The 20006-nt window shown below is 38.6% G+C and overlaps 1 protein-coding gene across 4 annotated transcripts in view; it reads left to right on the plus strand.

Annotated features, from left to right (window-relative positions):
* Window positions 1–20006, plus strand: part of LOC119557187 — a 49026-nt gene that overhangs the window by 3019 nt on the left and 26001 nt on the right. The gene's annotated exons all lie outside the window — the stretch shown is intronic.

The following is a 20006-nucleotide window of genomic DNA, read 5'->3' on the forward strand; positions in this document are numbered from 1 at the left end:
TCAAGCGGATTCCGATCCCATTTCCACTTCCATTGGCCTTTTGCCCATTTCGTATCCATCCATCCATCCACGCACTCTGTGCGTCCTTGTCAATATCCATTAGCTAATTGGGCATGCGATGCCAAGGATGTCTGGCCCAAAAAGAAGGCAACTGGCTCAACTGGGCCCCGGAATGATATCAACCTAATTACAATATATACTAGCATGCGTATATATGTATATCTGATAATATTATCCATATTAACAGCATATTTTAATCATATTTTATCCGCATTATATCCAGCTAACGCTTAATATTAACATTTTAACAAGATTCATCCCCCATCAAACAAGGAAAGCTAATCTAAGTTGTACAGCTGTAGGTATTGTAAATTGTAAATCGAACACACACCCTTATGACATCTATATATAATATTATAAAACTTATCGTATCTTATGTCATAAAATGAATTATAAAATGTATGATATTATTGTAGAGTTTCCAAATGCTTATTTCACTCAATGTGTAAGCAATGTTTGCAAAAGCGAACGTTGGAATCACTTGAAGATTTCTGAGTAATTTACCCTAAGTGCACCCTCACTTTGGATCCCAAGCCCTATCCCGCACCATCCACCCCCTCTTTAACCTGGGCGAAAACGAGTTAACACATTTTGCATTTGTGGGGGGACTCCAATTAGGGAAGCTTTATAAATAGGCAACAGCCACTCCCCAATGGAACCTTAAAGCACTCGGGTAACAAAATCTTGTTGGAATTCTCCATGAAGTAGGGCTGACATCCCCATTTCCGGGTATTCCGAACCTGAACCTGAACCCTTTTCTGTCCCTCTAACTTGGGTGTTATTTTGAGTGTCGGCATATTAATAACCTGAGACATTTAAATGAACTAAAAAGTGTGGCAATCTATCAAAGAATTCAAATTAATAATGTGAAAACTAAAACAATTTCAGTAGCGAGGTTGTGTGTGCTTTGTAGTTCAGGGATAAAATAAAAAGATCTTATCTCTATGGAACCTATTACCACCTGATTGTGCCGTTGCCCTCCTTGTCTAATCTGCGCCTATCGCACTATAATTTATAACCGGATCAACATAAATTTATTTCTAAAGCATAGCTCAGGGTATCCTTGAATTGATTCAGCAACACCCAACTTATACAATAAATTTCACATTACAGACACCACTTTGATTATAACTAAACAAGTATTCAGGCTCAAAATGTTGTATATTTTAGAGACAGTTTACTCATAAACTGCCTTTACAATGACAGTGACTAAGTCAATAAATATAAATTCTAAAACAATTTTTGATAATTGGTCCCTTCTTGCTATTATTTTATTTGTTATTATTTTCCCTTCAGTTATTTGCCATTATGAACTTGCTATATTAAAAACCTTTTTTTTTGTTTGAATCTATTTGGAAATGATGGAAACCAATTAATTTATCATCATTATTTTCTGCACTTCAAAAACTTCACTTGCAACTAAGTCGGAATTATACTTTACCGAAGTTAGCCTTTTCAATAATCGAATCGAGTTCAATGCCTGAGTGTGTTTCTGTGTCATTTGGGTCAATTAGTAAGGAAAATCCCATTTGAACTTGCGCGAGACCCACTCCACAAGGTTGCGACCTGTTTTCCCCCGTGTTTTCCCCTTGAAACTTCAGAGCTGCTCCGGCTGAGTTCCCCCTGCTCCTCTGTCTTTCATTTCCGGACTGCCCCGGGGGCCTCGTCATCGCCTCGCAATCAATCATTGCCTCATTCTGGCCATTCAGCACTGCAATTGACACTTAGCTGCGCATTCTGTTTGATATGTTTTTTTCTATAAATTAAGTACCTAATTGTGGGGACATCAAACAATGTGGTCCTGGTTCCTGCTCCTCCGAGATTGCAAGTTATCCAGAAGGGTTGGCCCAAGTGTCACACCGTTTGTTGACTTTATGCACATCAATTGTTGGGATGGCTGGTTGGCTGCTTCAGGGGATGCGGCGATAGTCAACATTGTCAGGGCACATCCGGCTACCCCCAATCGCCCCTCTCAACCCCCCAAGTCAGAGTTTTGACAGCATAATTAACAACTCTTCAGCAGACATCCATATCCCGGCCATCCACCATCTTCGTCCTTCACTTCCGTTGATTTTTCAAGCGAAATCCCACGATTTATTGCTGCCCGAGAGCATTAACCATATCTTTAAGCAAGGTTGTACAGTGGGGATCCTGTATGGTATCCCTTCATCCTCCCCCCAGTTTGCCATGTATTCGGAATTGACAATGAGCCCCTGGCTTTCGGACATGGCACGTGAGCTGGCTGCCAGATGAGGACATGGAAACCCATGAATCTCCATGTTTCCCACTCCCGATTGGCAATTACCATTCAGCCCTGCCAAATTGTTAATGGAAATTATTAGTTATTAGCTGCTTAGCATATTTTGATGAATCTCGGCTGACTTACTGCCATTATCACCAAAACTTGTAGATGGCAAATAAGATATAGGACCTAAGTAGTTGGAAAATATTTCTTGCAATGCATGAGCTTAGTAATATGTAGAAATGCTTTCCAAAAATCATAATTAAATATTACCACAATCTAGTTTTGAGTTTCTAAAAAGATGACAATCAAGATATATATAGGACCTAGTTGGAAAATATTTCTTACAATGCATATACTTAGTATCAGAAATGCTTTCCAAAAATCATAATTAAATATTACCACAATCTAGTTTTGGGTTTCTACAAAAAAGAGGGCCATAAAAGACTGTCTTACTTTAAAATAAAATAATATTCTTGGTAGCATAGGCGAAACAATTTCAATCACTCAACATCTAGACAGAAAATATTCTGTAATCCAGTTTATTTATGAAGATTACAAGCGAAGGCAGCCCAATTGTTTCCCAGAATTGCCAAGTGGATGAGCGCACATTTTTATTCCAAAACGGGGAGGCAGTAAATATCCAAGCTGGATCCAATGGATCACTGATAACAATTTGTATGAAGTCGTGGATGGCAGTCGACTTCCGTTGCCAATCCTTTTTTATGGGAGCCCCAAGCTGGCAGTTTGTATCTGTATCCGTATCTGTATCTGTATACTCGTGTCCTTGAGTCCTTGTATCTCAGCATATTTTGGCCGTTTGCGAATTATAAAGTTTTCTCAGCTCGAGACTTTTTCGGTGGATGTTGAACACCCCTCAAAATCAAAATCAAAATCAAAATCAGAATTGGGACAGGTATGGCATACTTAAGCCGGCTCAAATGGGGGAAAATGGAACTAGTATACGGTATGAACATCGACATCTGCTGGCAATCAACTGTTCACACAATTGAATCGGATTCAATTGACCAAACAGGAAGCTAATGCGAATGCGAATGTGATTTCTAATCAATAGTGGGTCTCTGCACCCCGGGAATCTGGTCGTGACTGCGATTATGGCAGCAGTTCGGTAGCTAGTGATTTACGGTTGCTAAACCAGTTGGATGCGGGATGTTGGATGTTGGATGTTCCCAGCACTCACTATTCAGTTCCCAGCGGGATTTGGCATTCAGAAAGGCCAATCCGAGAACCAGAAACCGGAACTTGACCCCACCATGTGCCCTTGACTACTTATGCACACTCCTGTGCGCCGTGGAACAGACAGTGCCACAATTAAAGGCACAAGGACGCGGATGTGAAAGTGGATGTGGATGTGGCAGTGAATGTAAATGTGAATGTGAATGTGGATGTGAATGTGAATATGCATGTGGAGCGATTGGAGTGGAAGGGAGCGAAATCAGGTCCACCCAAGCGAACCCAAAGGTTGAAGGTGCTGAGCTTTGACGCAGAATTTCCCGAAAAAGCCACTGGCTTAGTTGTGAAAATGATGTGGTATTCTTGAACCATTTGCAAGTTATCCAAAGTAAATTCGGAAAAAATAAAGTGTATGGCATTTGAATAGAAAAATCACTTGGAAAAGATTTTTTCCCTATTTGCAAATTATTATTGCATTGTAACAAATAGCCAACATCTAAAGTTTGCCAGTAGGAAATTCCAAATCCTTTTCGGTAAACTTGAAATTAAATAAAATAATCGTTTACAAATCCGCATTTGTATAGAGAAATCAGTTGGAAAATTCCACAAATGATTCTTTCCCAAGTAAATACATTTCCAGAATGTAACTTCTGAAAACATGACTAAACAGAACTATGGTTCTAAGGCCTAGCAGGACTCGTGGGACAGGGGACAGGGCCCGGGGCTCGGAGGCGGAAGAAGCAATTGGCCAAAATGGTGTTTGATGTAAAACCCAGAAACGTGACGGGATTCACAAACGGTGTTGAACGCATGCCGGAATACCACAAGGGCATCTTACCCTTACTTAGCAGCTGGCCACCGGAAAAGGCGACAAAAAGGAGCCATGCCATCGACCACAAGATACAATGTCCAGCATGAGGGATCAAAGTTTGAGATACTCATTTGCCCAGTTGCTTTTCAATTTTAGCCACTGCCATTTGTGTTCAAATCCATAACGTATACGCATTAAGTATACGACGCGTTGTCTCGACGCTTAAGCTGTAACACCCATTATCCATAAGCTCTGGCAAATTTATGTTGTCAGTTTCACACAAATTAAATTTAACACTTACTCTCTAAGTACATATGTTTATGGTATGTTAGCAAGGATAGAGGGATAATTAGCAGGGCATATTTCAAAGGCATTGCTATCTACAAATCTATTTTTTCTTGATATATAGAGAGTAGTAGCTCATTAAAAGTGCGTTTTTCCCTTTGGTCGATGGGCAGTTTTTGCGCTGCAACACGCCCATGTCAAAGGCCTTTTGTGGGCCGTCAGGCACAGACGCCTTTTGTCTACGCCCTGTTTTCAGTTCTAGCCCGGCCCAGCCGACTAGTTATAACTGGGCCTTTGGTCATCGGTTAGCAACTGACGTCACAGCAGACGATGCTGAAACTTCAACGACGGCAATACCATCTCCGATCTCTGCTGGCCAAACTACCGACTAATTACCAACTGTGTGCTGAGATATAAGTCTTCGGGTAGGATCAAAATAAGTTTATAAACTTCGTTATATACTACTTACTTGTTGGTCCCTTAATTTTTCTTTTTTGGGGCTTACTGCCCTTTATTTTGGTCGCCGCACCATCGATTTTTGTGCCACGACAAAAGCAGAAACACCCAGACCACATACTATCCCATGCCATGTTACACACATGCGAAGATACGGTTGACGTTGGTAGCGGTAATAAATCGCCATTGAAATTTTGTCACTCGGTTTGCTCTCTTTGGGTTTGCCCTTTATTATAACACCCTTCGGTCAAGGGGTATAGTTGCTTGGTCCATCAGTTTGTAATCCAATTCCAGCTAAATATTAACAAAAAAGAAACAAACTAGGCCGAGAAACCACCTGTGAGCTCAAGGCCTACAGATAAACTGAAAGGTTTATAGCTCAATTTTAAGAATTCCATCTCACATTTCTTTAAGCTTGATATCATTTAAATATTTCCAAGTCGAAAAGTATAGTTGAGTTTCTATACTTATAAGCATGTAAAAATCCCTTTTAAGTTATATTTAATTAGAAAATAAAGTAGTACATTTAGAAAGTACCATTTTTACATTAAATAAAAAATAAATAAAAACAATTTCTTTTTAATTCACATTCCTCAAACATAATTTAAAAGTTTCCAAGTCGAAAGTGATTTTGAAATTGAACTGATGAGTTAGGGTATTTTAAATAAGAAACACCATCGAATACCAATAGATTGTGGATTTTTGGTCAAAAGAGAGCTGGTAGGTGGTCGAAACCCCCGACGGAGTGCGGCATAACAGATAGATATGAATGTGATTGGTAGAACCTTGTTCGCTTTGTGACTGCAAATAAGAAAATCAAAAAAAAAGGTATTGATGTTGGCTTTAATAAATGCGTAACCCGCGGCGAGTAAATCCGTTTGGGCCGTGACTTTGACCGTGATTTTTTTCGTTTGTGGCTAGCACACCTTGAAGTTGTGAATTTCCCAGGTGAAAATGCCGGTGAACGTTCAACCCCCGAGTTTGTCTAACCCATGGAACGCGGGAGTGTGCAACAGTTTTCGGAGTAGACCACAAAATGTATTGATTGCTATCGATTAGGCTGAGTGCGTGGAGCGAGAATGTGTGACAATGTAACCGGCTGCGTGAAAAAGTGGGTAACAGTGCTGCCAAAGGTTAGATTAAAAAACAGCACAGAACATCAAAAAAGGGGTATAAAGGGGCAACAAACATGTAAAAATAACAAAAAAGGGCACATTAGTAACATTTTATATTAATACATTACATTTGTACTCAATTTAAATGGTTTGAATAGCTTAATCAAATATTTAATGATCTTTCAGGCACTACTACTACTTTATTTATGCGTATACGTAATTTTTTAGTGTTATTTAAAGGAAAAATTCATTTTAAGTAAATGCAAATAAAGCAATTATTACAAATTATTAAATTAAAACAATTTACAATTTTGTTAGTTTTAAAATGATTTCCTCTTCCTTTTGCTATAAAGATAGATAAATATTCAGATATAAGCCTGAATCTTAAAAAATGCCAGAGATTATTTTCCAAAGTCAAGGATTTTTTTCTTGAATCAATAAAGCTATTCTTAAATGTAGAAAATGTTTACCATAAACTAAAAGAAGAAAAAATGTTATAAGCCTGAATCTTAAAAGAATGCCAGAGACTATTTTCCAAAAACAAGGAATTTTTTTCTTGAATCAAGAAAGCTATTCTTAAATGTAGAAAATGTTAGCCATGATCTAAAAGAAGAAAAAATGTTCTTATATTTAGAAATTGTTCTGAAAAAATGGCAGCACTGGTGGAGAATACAAAAAAAAGAGAGCAGGTCCAAGGTCTTTTAAAACCAGCGATTGACATTTCACAAAAGGACAATGGACATTGGACATTGGACATTGGACATTGGACACGGGATGGCCGGGCGAAGAGCCAAGCGCAACAAATATTATTCCCATCTTGTTGCCTGTTGCGTCCGAGTCCTTGAGTCCTTGCTTCCTCGATTCAACGAGTCCTTGAGTCGAATACCGCGTCACTTGCAGCTGCTGTTTTGCACTTTTCGCCTTTTATCATCGGTTGCTCCGGCGATTTCCGTTTTCATTTCCGCTTTCAATTCCCATAACTCGACCGATTCCTCTTCCGATTCCGATTCGGAGTCAGTTTCATTTTCAGTGGCACCCACTTGTTTTCCACGCAGTTTGTTAACTTGTTTGTGCAGTTGGCTGACACCGCCCCCCTAGGAATATGAAAGAAAAGTGAAAAACTGCAGGTGGGCGCTGTCTTAACCAGATAGCCAAACAACGTTTTAACCAGATATGTGCTTTGACCCAATCCCCGGTGTTTTTCCTTATGCCCCGCAAAAAGTGGCTGCCAGAAGCATTTCAGCAATCACTTAGTCCCCCCCGATAGCCAGTTTGCATATCTGTGCTTCTGGTCAATGGTCACGCAGCCAGTATCTGTCGGATTAAGGCAAACACAAAGGATTGCTCGTGGAAACAAAGTTAAGTCGCACGTCCACAACATCATTTCGAAGCCGTTTTAATTGCAGTCATTTAATTGCAGTTCAAACATTTCAACAACACCCGTAATCCCTGAATAACGATGCAAGTCTAAACATTTCCAGTTCTCCGAACGTAGTTTATTTGTTCTTTTTTTTTTTCTCCTTCAATGGGGGGGTGTAAAAAATATCCTTTACAATTGAGAGCCTTTGAGACCTATTTGAATGGAGTGCATATGCTTTGTGGTTACCTGTTGACACTTTGATGTCCTGAAAAATAAGCAATAACCCAACGATTCATATTTCTAGTCTAATTGGGCCACATGTTGCCATCTCAGCCTGAAATACCTTGGGTTGCGATTTATGTTGCAGTTCGCATGCCCGTAAAAATTCACAAATTTTCAAGGACACTTTATACGATGCTGAAACGTTGGCAGCAGCTTGCCTGTCAGAAACAATTCGGAACCAATGGAACGGATCTGGGTGCCGACAGTACTGGCAGGTCCAAAGTTATAGGGACACATAGAAAAATCTGTAAGGATATGGCTTAAGTTAGCTGAAACATTTGTATTTGTTTTAAGGGTGGTTAATAATTAGGGGAAAGAAAAAATACAAATAGATTGTAACCTTTGTGAGAATATATTGATATTGAATATGGGAAAATACCACTAAATAGGTTGTTGTGTACACGAAGGAATTATTGGTAAAAGGTGTTATATTTCGGTTTTTAATTTGTTGTAAAAACTTAAATTTTGAACTTAATATATTATTTATATATATATATTATATATTTTATATATATATTTTTTTTTTAAATAATATATCGCTTGAAACAAAAAATCAAGAATTTAAAATAGACCCACAAAAAGTAAGTAAAAACACCAAAGGGATTATTTTTGGTCAATATAACCATTTCCCTCATTATTTTTAAATTTTATTTGCTATCTTATTCCTAAAACATTATTTGTTATTGGGTATGTACTCCCTAAACAAAATTGAAATGATGTTTTATTTTAAATAAATAAAATTAAACTCTTAAAACATATAATTAGTGGTTCGTGTTATTTTTTATACATAAAACTATCTTTTTGGTATTCTAACCATGTGGTTTTTTTTAAGAACTTTATTTTAAAAATATAAAATCATTACTTTTGATTTTAAAACAATCTACAATGACATATATATAATAATTTTTAATTTTTTAGTGTGTAACACTAATATTTGAGTGCTCTTACCAAGTGGTAGCCAGTTGGCTAGAATGATCAATGGCTGGGCTTTCTAGTCGAATTTCACGAGCTGTTGCCGCAGCCGAAAGTTTATTAATTTGTTATCCTGTCACTTGGGCACTTTCATTGCCTTTCATTAGACCCGGCCCATTCCTCATCCCTGGGAGCCATCCTCATCGCAATTCCGGAGACCGCAGAAATTAATTACCGGATTATAAGACAACTTCATTGGCCAAACGGGAGTGGGGGGGGGGGGTGTTTTGGATTTGGAATGGGATTGGGATTGGGACTGGGGGCGTGGCTGACAAGGCGATAAGTCCGTTTCAGTTCAATTTTCACCATTCTAGAGGGCAGCGGCCATTTGGTTTGGGCTCCTATGATTAACATTTAATAAGAAAAGGTCACGCACCATAGAATTGAGTGCGTTTTTTTGTGGAATGGGAATGGGATTCGGAATTGGGATGGGTATAGGTGGGGATATAACTATGTCAGTAGTACTCCACTCCATTCCAGTCGCATCTGGTCCCGGCTAAATTAAGTGCCCAACTTAAATAACTCGAATTAAACATTAATAGCGTACTTAAAAGTTTTCCTTTTCGCTTTTGTTTTTGTTTCTGTTTTTGTTTTTCTCCCGCCGACTTCGTGTTTCATTTATTGCCGTCGTTATTCAGTGGCATTTATTGGATTCGAAGGTTGTTGGAGTTGTTTTTAAAGTTTTTGGGTCCGTTGTTTGGGGCCAATTTGTTGTTGAGGCCGAGGCCAATTTCTTGATGAAATGATTTCGCTGTGAACTTTGGCGCTCGCCTATGGCCATTTCTCAACCCTTGCCCTCCGAAAATCGATGAGTTACCCATTAAGGATGAGGATAACGACAGGGATGAGTGGAGTCCTGGCCACTTAAGCAGGCCTTTCAATCTTAAATGCTTCATCGAGTTTCCCATTGATTGAACAGTTGATTGTATAATGCTTGCCTTACTTTTTAGCACACCACATCCATTTGATCTGATATTCTTAAGTCCATATTCCCATATGCAAAGCCTGTGTGGTAGAAATTTTGTACTCCCTATTGAATAAAGCAATGTTTAAATATTTTGTCATTTTGCTTAAAGTGCTTTACTTTTGCTCAAGTAATCACAAATATTTAAATGTCTGGCTGTAGTCATGGCAACGATTTCTTGGGTACTGCCATAAACTGTAATCTTGTTAAATCTCAAACTTATTTGGGGAGTAGCTTCGGTTTCCGTTAACAGTACCTGAGTTACTTGCAGATCCTTTTCCATCCTGCAGATGCGACTGGAATCAGAGTCGCAGAAGGTATTTACTTAATAAGCCGCGACACCCCAAGTGTTTCCCAAAAGCGAGGTAGACTATGCGTTCGCAATTCCGATGTGCCTGAGCATATACTAACAAACACATCACAGTGGTCTTAATTGGCACATAAGTGGAACATATCTAATACAAATAAGATAGAAAACAAAACGCCAGAGAAGTCTTAATTACTAAATAAAAAAAATGTAATTAAATCTAATAGATGACTAAATAAGTGTACAAAATGCTGATAGATCTCGGAAATATTTCAAAGTACTGTCAAGTTTCAGCCTCTCCTTCTACTGTGCCCTGGCAGGCAGTTATTTGAAGTGCCCCCCTCCGAGGACGCCCATGTCGGGGCCGCTCGAGATGTTGTCAGCTTAAGTGCTTCATTTGAGGCGCCATGAAATATGCAACAGGCCGTCCCAGTAAACAGAATGAGCATGCACGTCCTCTCGGCCTCAGCCTAATCCTGGTACTCCTCCTGGTCCTCCTCCTGGTACTCCTCCTGGTACTCCTGCATCCCATCAGGAAACGAGAGGCTGGCTGTGGGCCTCTACCAAATTGTTCCGCCTCTAATGTCTCGGAATCAACTGCTATCCTGTTCCCACTTCCGCTCCCTGGGGCTCGACATTGATATGCTTTGCGCACTTTGGGGCTTCTAGGACCTGCCATAATTCCACATCAAATATGTTTCAGCCGAAAGACATTTGAAAATCATGCATGTCGTCTGAATTTTCACCAACTATAAATATTTCCATGATTTTCAAGAGCTTTTTGGTAGAGAAAAGGCATAAAATGATATGCTTGTAATCCAATATTTGTGTGTATCCTGGGCCAATTGCTTAATTGTTTGATTTAGCCAGGCAACTAATTGTATTGCAAATGGTTTTTAGCCAAAAAGGATACTCTAAATACTAACATTTTTATTTAGTTACTCGTGCAGAAGAATTTTCTAATTATCAAAACTTAATCATTAGACATTTTTAGAACACTTTGGGAATGTGACTTAATTAATAAAGATTTTTGGAGCCCAAGGAAGTGAGTTTCCTTTCAGTTGGCTTCATTTTTGTGACGATTTCAAGGCTTTGGTGACATTTGAATATAAATGAAAAAAGGTACGCATACGTCACGTTGTGGGGGCGTGGCCATGACAGAGGAGGCGGGGGAAAGGGGAAAAGGGGGGCTTAGGCCATAAGGGTTTGCCAGACATCTGCATATTGCCATTGTGACAGGCCACGGAGTCGTGAAAGTCGTGAAAGTTGTGAAAGCCAAGCCGGGCAGAATGAAATTTCCCATCTCCTGCCCATTTTCCTCTTTTTTCACATGTGCAAAAGTTGAAATATATACGAGGAAAGGGGGGGGAGTGTGTAAGGACGAAGAAAAGGGCGCTGGGTCCTGCAATTTAGCACGACAACAATGGCGGCCAAGTGGCGCCATCATATCCTCCGTGCCCAAAATTTCTTCCCTTTATATATATATATTTTTTTTTTTTGGTAGGCATACAAATGCCGGAACTCGCATGCGAACTTGTGTGTATTTTTATTGTGGTGTTTTGCTGTGTCGTATAATTAAAAACCCCCGAGTGCACACAGTGGATAAAAAAGAAAACAGCGGCATCCAGGCAAGAAATTAAATTTGTATATATGTGTACAAATTAGTAGTGGAAAAAGTCTAAAACAATTGAAGGAGAAAGCGGAAAGAAAAGGAAACAAAATGCAAACATGTCTTCTAGAAACCTAATGAATTCTCTTTCACGAAACACAACATGTTTAAAGTTAATTAAGGTTGGGAGTTAGACTTAAGCTACATTTTTAAGTGCATACTTAAAAGGAAAATAAATAAATTAACTAAAGTTTTAAATAAAATCGTATAACTGGCTAAAACTCAAGAAATCTTAATAAAATATATATATTAAGCCTTATAAACACAGACATTTAAGTCAAGTTATTAATATTAGCATGATGCTTAGATATTTTTTTTTTTTTTAAGTTTCTAATTTCTATTAACTGCCTAAAATTCAAGAGATCTTAAAAAAAATTAATAATTAAGCCTTATAAACACAGGCATTTAAATCAACTTATAAAAAATTTGCATGATGCTTAGATATTTTTTTCTAAATTTCTAATTTCTAATAATTGCCTAAATCTCAAGAGATCTTAATAAAATATATAATAATTAAGCCTTATAAACACAGGCTTTTAAATCAAGTTATTAATATTGGCATGATGCTTAGATATTTTTTTCATAGTTTCTAATTTCTAATAGCTGCCTAAAACTCAAGAGATCTAAAAAACATATTAAATAATTAAGTCTTATAAACACAAGAATTCAAGTTATAAATTTTTGCATGATGTTTAGATATTTTTTTTAAGTGTCCAGTTCCAATGGGCATTTTCTGAATAAATTGCATTGCATAAAACATAAAGTTTAATTTTCAATATTTATGAACTATGCAGAAGATTCTTATTCAATACTTAAATACAAAGGATGTGGGCAAAACAAGGAAAGAAAAGCCTTGAAAATTGTAAATTTTATGCCTGCAATAAAGCACACAGATTGTTATTTTGCCACAAGAAGTCGGTAGTTAGTTTTTCCGACCCCTAAGCCTATTATTTGTCACAGAAATAGCCACAGACAGGACATTGTTTTCTTGCTGCCCACACAGATGGACCACAAAAGCAATCTCATCATCGACACTTTTTGCTATTTATTTTCATTATCCTTCCTCGCAATGCCTCGCAATTCCTCGCACTAATCAAATGACTGGGAAAAACACTGAAACGGAGCAGCGGAGCATAATCAACGACAACAAAGTCGAAATTGAAATCAAATTGCTAAGGAGAGGGAGCAGAGACTGCAGGATATTGTGAAAGTGGGTGTGACAGTGGGTAGTGGGTGGTGGGTGGTGGATAGTGGGTGTTTATGAGTGAACCCCCCTATAAAGAATAAAGTAGAGCAATGCAGCATCATTAAAATGCAATGCATCAACGCCCCATTGTCTCTGGGACCCTGTGTGTGTGGGCTGGATATTGTTGTGGCCATTTTTATTTCCCATATTTCCCCATTGGGCTCCTCCGACACGCCGCTCATAATTAAACGCATTTTGTATTTAATTATGTGACGGCCACAAAGGCTCAGGCGAGGCAATAGTTGCTGCCAGGATCAGTACGAGGATCAGTACACATTTCTAGTTCCATTCCCAATCCCCTTTGCCATTTTTGCATAATCGTTTTTGAATTCGGGCAAAGCCCTCAAAGGGATTAGTCCCAGTAACAATTTAGCAACGAAACGAGGGGAAATCTAAAGTCCTGCCATTCGTAAGCTGTCCAACAAAGCTCAGGCTGTCAACCGGCAACCAAGATTCTGTTTTGACATCAGCAGGATGGCAGGTTGGCAGGACCAAGGACGATACATAAGGCATGCCTAAGGGGCGGCAATGAATTGGCCTTAGTCCGGCAATTAAAGACGCTGCCAAGTGTGCCATGAAAATGTTATAGCATTGCACATACAAATTCCCATCTAAAACACAGCTGCTAGGTAAATGACATCTGTAGATAGAGTTAAAGCTGTACTTCAACGGCCAAATGTTGAGAATAGCCTATACCAATTGAATTCAGTACACAGAGAAAACTCTGACGTTCTCATTTGAGTTAAAAATGTTCTTAAAAATGGAACGACATTATTTAATAATACGAATACATTGTATATCTCGACAAATAAACTATTAGTTCAGTCAGTAATGTATACTTATCTTAGAGTTTATTTAACTTTTCTCTTATCACCATTTCCTTCCAATATTGAGAGCATTGATGCCAAAACGTACTTAAGAACGAATGTTCTCAATTCAAGAACAATGTGCTTAAATATTTCTCTCTGTTTAGGCACTTAAAGATCTAGCTCTGTTCGCCATAAATAAGTTATGCCCAGACTTTCATCCTGTAAGCCTACATCATTAAGTAGCTGTGCAAATAAAAGTTATTAGCCCCTTTCGCTTGGCCAGTGGAGTCTAATTTCGGCGTTAAGCCCGGTAAAATATTATGGCTCCCAAGGCATTTGCCATTAGGGGTTTAATGACATACATGGCACAGGGAAATCTAGTGAATTAAATATATTTAGCAGGGACCTTAAATTCTACTTATAATTACATTCTATTTGACTGATTTAATATTTACTTAATAATGATTTTATTTGATACTTAGCTTTAACGGTTTTATCTTTCGCAAAAACTCTTGTATATTTCATTTTTAAACGATGTTCAAGTGCTTGCTGAAAGTTGTTCGATTTATTATCTATCCCATCCTGTCTGCTAATTAGATGCCCACTTCTTATGGGAAGACGGTGAGTGCTCTCCTGAGCTCTATTCGTTGGCTTTATATCCTTGAGTCCTCACCCCCAGGATCTCATCTGCTGCACATACACACCTGTTTACCCGTTTACCCAATAAGCTGCAAATATAACTGGGAGCATTTTAACACGAATGCAAACATAATTAGTGCTTAATCATAGTCAACATGTTTGCCAGGATGCCCTCGTGGGAATGCAATAATCGCAAACCATACTTCTGCAATTATTTCACTCGCTGTTAGCGGTTATATCATTTCCCAGTTTTTGCTGCACTCCAGCGGAAGTTCAAATAAAAGGATTTGCTTAAACAACCTTTCTAATTTATACTTTTTGCGTTGTTTGATTGCTAGCTTAGATAGTTTTGCAACTTATATGGCTTAAGTAGTTAAATTAACAAATACTTTCAGCCACCATTCCAGGTAATAGGAATTATAAATATATAAAGTTGAGCAGAGTAGTATAGTAGTATAATATTATATATATATATTATATGAATTATATATATATACATATGAAATCACAGTGCTACTGAAGTTTTTATTCACTTGAGATTTAAAGAGCTCAAAATATGATTGGATCATCATAAGCTATACAAAAAAGGAAGAATAAAGCGTACTGATTAATTAAACCTCTGTGGACTTCTAGGAAAATGATGAAGGACTCGAAATATGCATATAAAAGAATAGAATATGTTTATTTTTTAAAACTGTTAAGCATTATGACTTAGAGCATTGTCATAGCTGAGAGCTGGCATTGTGCACAGATCGCATGGGTAAACTAATGAAACTCGGCACACAAAGCGTTCCACATCCGCCCCGTGGCCCCATGGCAAAGCAAATATGTGTGTGTGTGTCTGTCCGAAAAAAAAGCAAAGAATGAACGTTGGTTGGCAGTTGGCAGACTTAATTGGAATTTAAATCAAAAGATAAACTAATTTGGTGCCGCACACACACACCTCGCACATTTTCAGCCACTTGCAAATCGAGTTCCCAAAACCCAAAACCCAAAGCCCAAAACCCAAGCCCAACCCACTCACACTCGCACTTCAATCATGGTTGAAATGACTGAAAATGGCTGAAATGGTTGGGGTACAATTTAAGGCGCGTGAATTATGCATGCTACGAGGAGCTGGGCTCCGTTCGTGTGTCCTGGATTTGGGTCAGGTTGGCAAAATCAATAGCACGCCGCTTAAGGGCTGCGGAACAAAGGAAAAACAAGAACGACTGGAAAAATTCTCCGGCCAACCAGTGGCGCACGAAATACCTGGCAAATCGCAACCATTTATATGTCGTTACCTTAGTCATTTCTCAAATCAATTTTCAATTTGTATTCATAGCAAATTAGACGCGCGATTGGAGCTAAATGCCATTTTGTGTCTTGCAATTCCACGTCCTGTCGTAATGTCCCTTGGTCCTGTCACCTCCAAGGGGTTCTTAAGTTCGAGATACATACATATAGCTCAAAATCCTTGCAAAGTCCTCGCTCGAGCGTTAAACTCTGCCCGCATTTAAGCCATAGGCGTAAGTTAATTTGTTGGGCAGGACCCTGCGAGTGACCCTTATCGCCTTCGCTTTTCGCAAAGGAAAAAGCCGAAGGGAAAGCAGAGAAATGGGAAAGTAACCAACGAAGCGAAATCCAAATTGAAACGAAATCAACGCAAAGAACTAAAATGCAAGGGAAAATGGAGAAGAATACACAATCATTTAAAAAAATATTAGCCAAGAAGCAATGTTTTTTAGCAACTCTTTGTTTCCTTTTTAAGACGTCTTATATTTTTTTATCCAAGATCTACATGAATATTTTTTAATGAAAAGCCTGCAGTCTTTCTTTTAGTGTACTCTTTGCCCAATGGCACTTGCACAAGGAGCATAAGCTTTACCTATTGCAGACATTGCCTCAGTGTCCTGTAGTGCTTTTAAGTTTCTTTTTTTGTTTCCTCTAGATCACCAAAGAATGTTTGGAGTTTTAGACTTACAGTGCTCAAAAAATATTTTATATTTAATCTTGCAATTTCTATTAAATTTGCAGTATAAACAAAATTGCACTTACCTATTTTAAGAGCCATTATTGTAAGTCTGCGGATTATATGCAAAAACATTACATTCTTAGCAAACTTGGAATAAACTTATTTTCATCTTCTTAATAAATAATTATTATTAACCAGAGTTTGCTAGGGATTTAAATTTGTGGGCCTATTAATTACTCTAGGTTTGTTCCCCGTCTTGATTATTTCTGCTTAATAACTGGTATGCCAACTCAAACCAATTTATTAATACTTCAAGTTCTGGCAAAAACTTAAACCAAGTCTTAATCCTTTTGAGTGCTTCTGTGGGGAAAGTGTTGCAAGAAATACCTTGAGTTCTTGCCAGTTTTTTCTCCACTTAAGTAATCTTTTTACAGGACTGTTTTGTGGCATACCTCAAAAGTTGGTTAACTTCACAAAAACCAAGGGTATTTTGCAAAGCGGCCTATTCCTTGCTCTCCATTTTTTGGCTTAACGCAAACAAAACAAAAGGCAAAGCAAACACACTACCACACAAAGGAAGGCACGCATCCGTCTTTGTGTGTGGATGTAAGAAATAAAAACTTCAAAGCACACACACTTAACGTGCTCAGACACGCACTAGTACACACACGAACACACACACACACAAACGCACACAGGGAACATGGCGGGCGGAAACGGAAACGAAAAGAGGAAAATGCTAAAATGGCAGATGGCGATGGCACGGTGGCGGCTACTTGATGTCGCTGTGCTGCCACTGATTTTGTTACACTTTGCTCTTGGCTAAGCGCCTGCTAAGCTGTGGGGGCGGGCTTCTAGGGGCGTGGTCCTTTGGGGGGGGGGGGGGGGGGGTTGTCGTGATCCAGGACACGTGCCGCTGCATTCGATGCGTGACAATCGGACGGACAGCACCCAGCCAAAGTGCAAATTGGGTTGGCATCAAACCATTTTCACCAATCATTTCATGTCATCGGGCATATCAAAATGTATATGGTACGTACACATGTCCATATTTCCCGCCTCTCATTTCGCTATTTTTGTGGCATCCTTTTTATGGCCAATATGTGACAGATTGCGTTCGTTATTTGTTTTGCACACTCTAGAGGTTTTTATGTTTTTTTACTTTTATGATTGCTGGTTTACAAGCGGCAATTTAATCGTTTTGCGGTTTTGCAGTTTTTGACAAGGTGAATTGGTAACTGTTTCAAGGTATTGATGGTTTTTCCCTATCTTTTGGTACCTGGCTTGATTATAAGCTTATGGAAGCTTTACCGACCTTATAAAGTATTTATATTCTTGATCAGGATCCTGGCCGAGTCGATGGCCATGTCCATCTGTCCGTTTGAACTCGGAGATCTAGGAAACTTTAGGAGGTATGTTTTTTGACTTTGGCACGCAGATTCTTGGGATTCCTGCGCAGCGCAAGTTTGTTTCCCCCACTCAAACGCCCACAATCGACCATATATTTTATAAAAAATGTAATTTAGGTTTTGTTCTTATTCATTCATAAAAAAATTATAACCAAACAATAATTAATAATTAGCAAACTCAGACTAAACCGTTTTCTCTTGTTTTTCAATAATTCAATTACACGTTTCTTCTTCTCTAATTGAAATGAAATCCAAAAGATAGGTCTGGATTAGGATTTCCCAAATGCCTTAACTTTTCCTATTTTTCCTGGGATATAGCTGTTAAGTCGAAAAGGCTCGTTTTACCTCATGTCGTCCTATTTTGTTTCCTGAATTGAAATGTAACCAAGCTGAGCGAAATTCTAATTGCAAACCACATGACAACGTAAAACAGTCAGTCAACTTTGTCGTTTTTCCAAGCTGTTTCTAAGTTGTTGGCACACATACCCCCATCCACATCCTTTTCGATGAAGTTTGCCACGGTAAACTTCCAAGTTTCAACCGAATTGCCTGAAGGCACTTTCCCACCCATACAAAAACAGACAGGATGCGACATCCTGCACACACACACACACACAAACAGGACTTGTGTGTACACAGCTGCGGCTCATTTGATCGCTGGGTTTTGGCCAATTGACGGAGGAGAAGACTTTGTGCGTAAATATTTTCCAAAATGTTTGCTAATTTGACTCGCCAGCCTCTGTGTTAAAGCCTCATTCCCCTTTGTTTTCTCAGGCTCGGGCAATATGCGAAAGTAGAGCATTTTGGGTACGGACATAATTAAAATCGGAAATATTCGTCTGGCAGCCCAAATTCCAAAGTTCATTTGGGACCATTGCCCACTTATGCGGGCACCGCATCCCAATCAATATTTCCCATTTGGGAGACCCGAATAAGGTTAAGTCGATTGGTGGTTGTCTGCAGCTAGTTGATAGCCAGTAAGTCCTGAATATCCCCACTAAGATTATTAAGGTGTACTCCCTTGCATTGCCCAATTTCAAACTGATTAACGCAGGCCTCCTCATAATTTGTGGTGATTTGTGCTAGCAAAGGATTTTGCCTTAACTGAGCACAAACACCTCCAAAGAAATCCAATTTTGTATCCATAATTACAATGTAAATTCTTGGTAGTTTTTTTTTTTTGAACTACAAATTAGAATCTCTCTTCTCAAATAAAGTACATTATTGTTTTGAAACCCTAATAAAAAGTTATAATAACATTAAATATAAAGGCTTGCCATAAAATTGTTCAATGCTTTAAGGAGATTCGAAAAGTTTTTAAGGTAATTATGAACTTATCTTTGAAAGTGATTAGGTAAAGTGCTCTTAAGTTGCATTGAATTTTTCGCCATCCTGCAGCACGTTAGCACACCAAATTGGCCAGGACTTTTGGGTTAAAGCCGGCTCGGACTTGATGAAGAAGATGCTCCAAAAACTTTCACCCTGATTTGGCAGTTTCGTACACTCCACTCGTTTCTGGCAACTGTCGTTAAATACTTTTATACAAGTATGTGCGAGTGCGCCCCGAAAGCATAAATTGCCATTTAATGAGTGCGTGTACATTACGAGGAAATTTGCTTTGTGGCCCCGAAGACTTTCCAAGCTGGCTAACAAGTTTTTGCTCCATTTTCCGGCTGGCGGCTGGCATTTTGAGTTATTAATAAACAGTGTGTCGCACACAGCGACATGTGGAACACACTCGTTCGGGTTCACATCAATATTCACTGGGGCCAAGTAATTGATAGCTTATTGATTTACATGCACGAGAACTACCTTACTTTCTTTCTTTTCACTTCCCTGCCCCTCCCTCGAGGAGCTCTTCTTTCTCGCTTTAACAATTTCCCAAAGAGGTTCGACGCCATACCCAGGATGTCTAGATATACATACACCCATGGGTGTCTGTCTATATGGGTTTTGTTCGTTGAGCCAGTCTACTCCTTTGTGATATTGAAATGGAAGACAGTATCAAAACAGGTTTGATGAAAAGTGTCAAGGCTAAAATAGAGCACGCATTTGGGGAAAGAATATTAATTAATTAGATGTGTGTTTATCATAACATCAAATGACTAGATGAAATAAATATATGTACAAGTATATATTATAATTTATATATTTATATTTATATATATTTAGTATTCTTGGTTCAACAACTTTAAGGCAGTAATTTTTATGATTCATTCACTTAGTTGGTAG

Source organism: Drosophila subpulchrella, chromosome X, assembly GCF_014743375.2.
Source record: "Drosophila subpulchrella strain 33 F10 #4 breed RU33 chromosome X, RU_Dsub_v1.1 Primary Assembly, whole genome shotgun sequence".
In the NCBI taxonomy this organism is placed as follows: domain Eukaryota; kingdom Metazoa; phylum Arthropoda; class Insecta; order Diptera; family Drosophilidae; genus Drosophila; species Drosophila subpulchrella.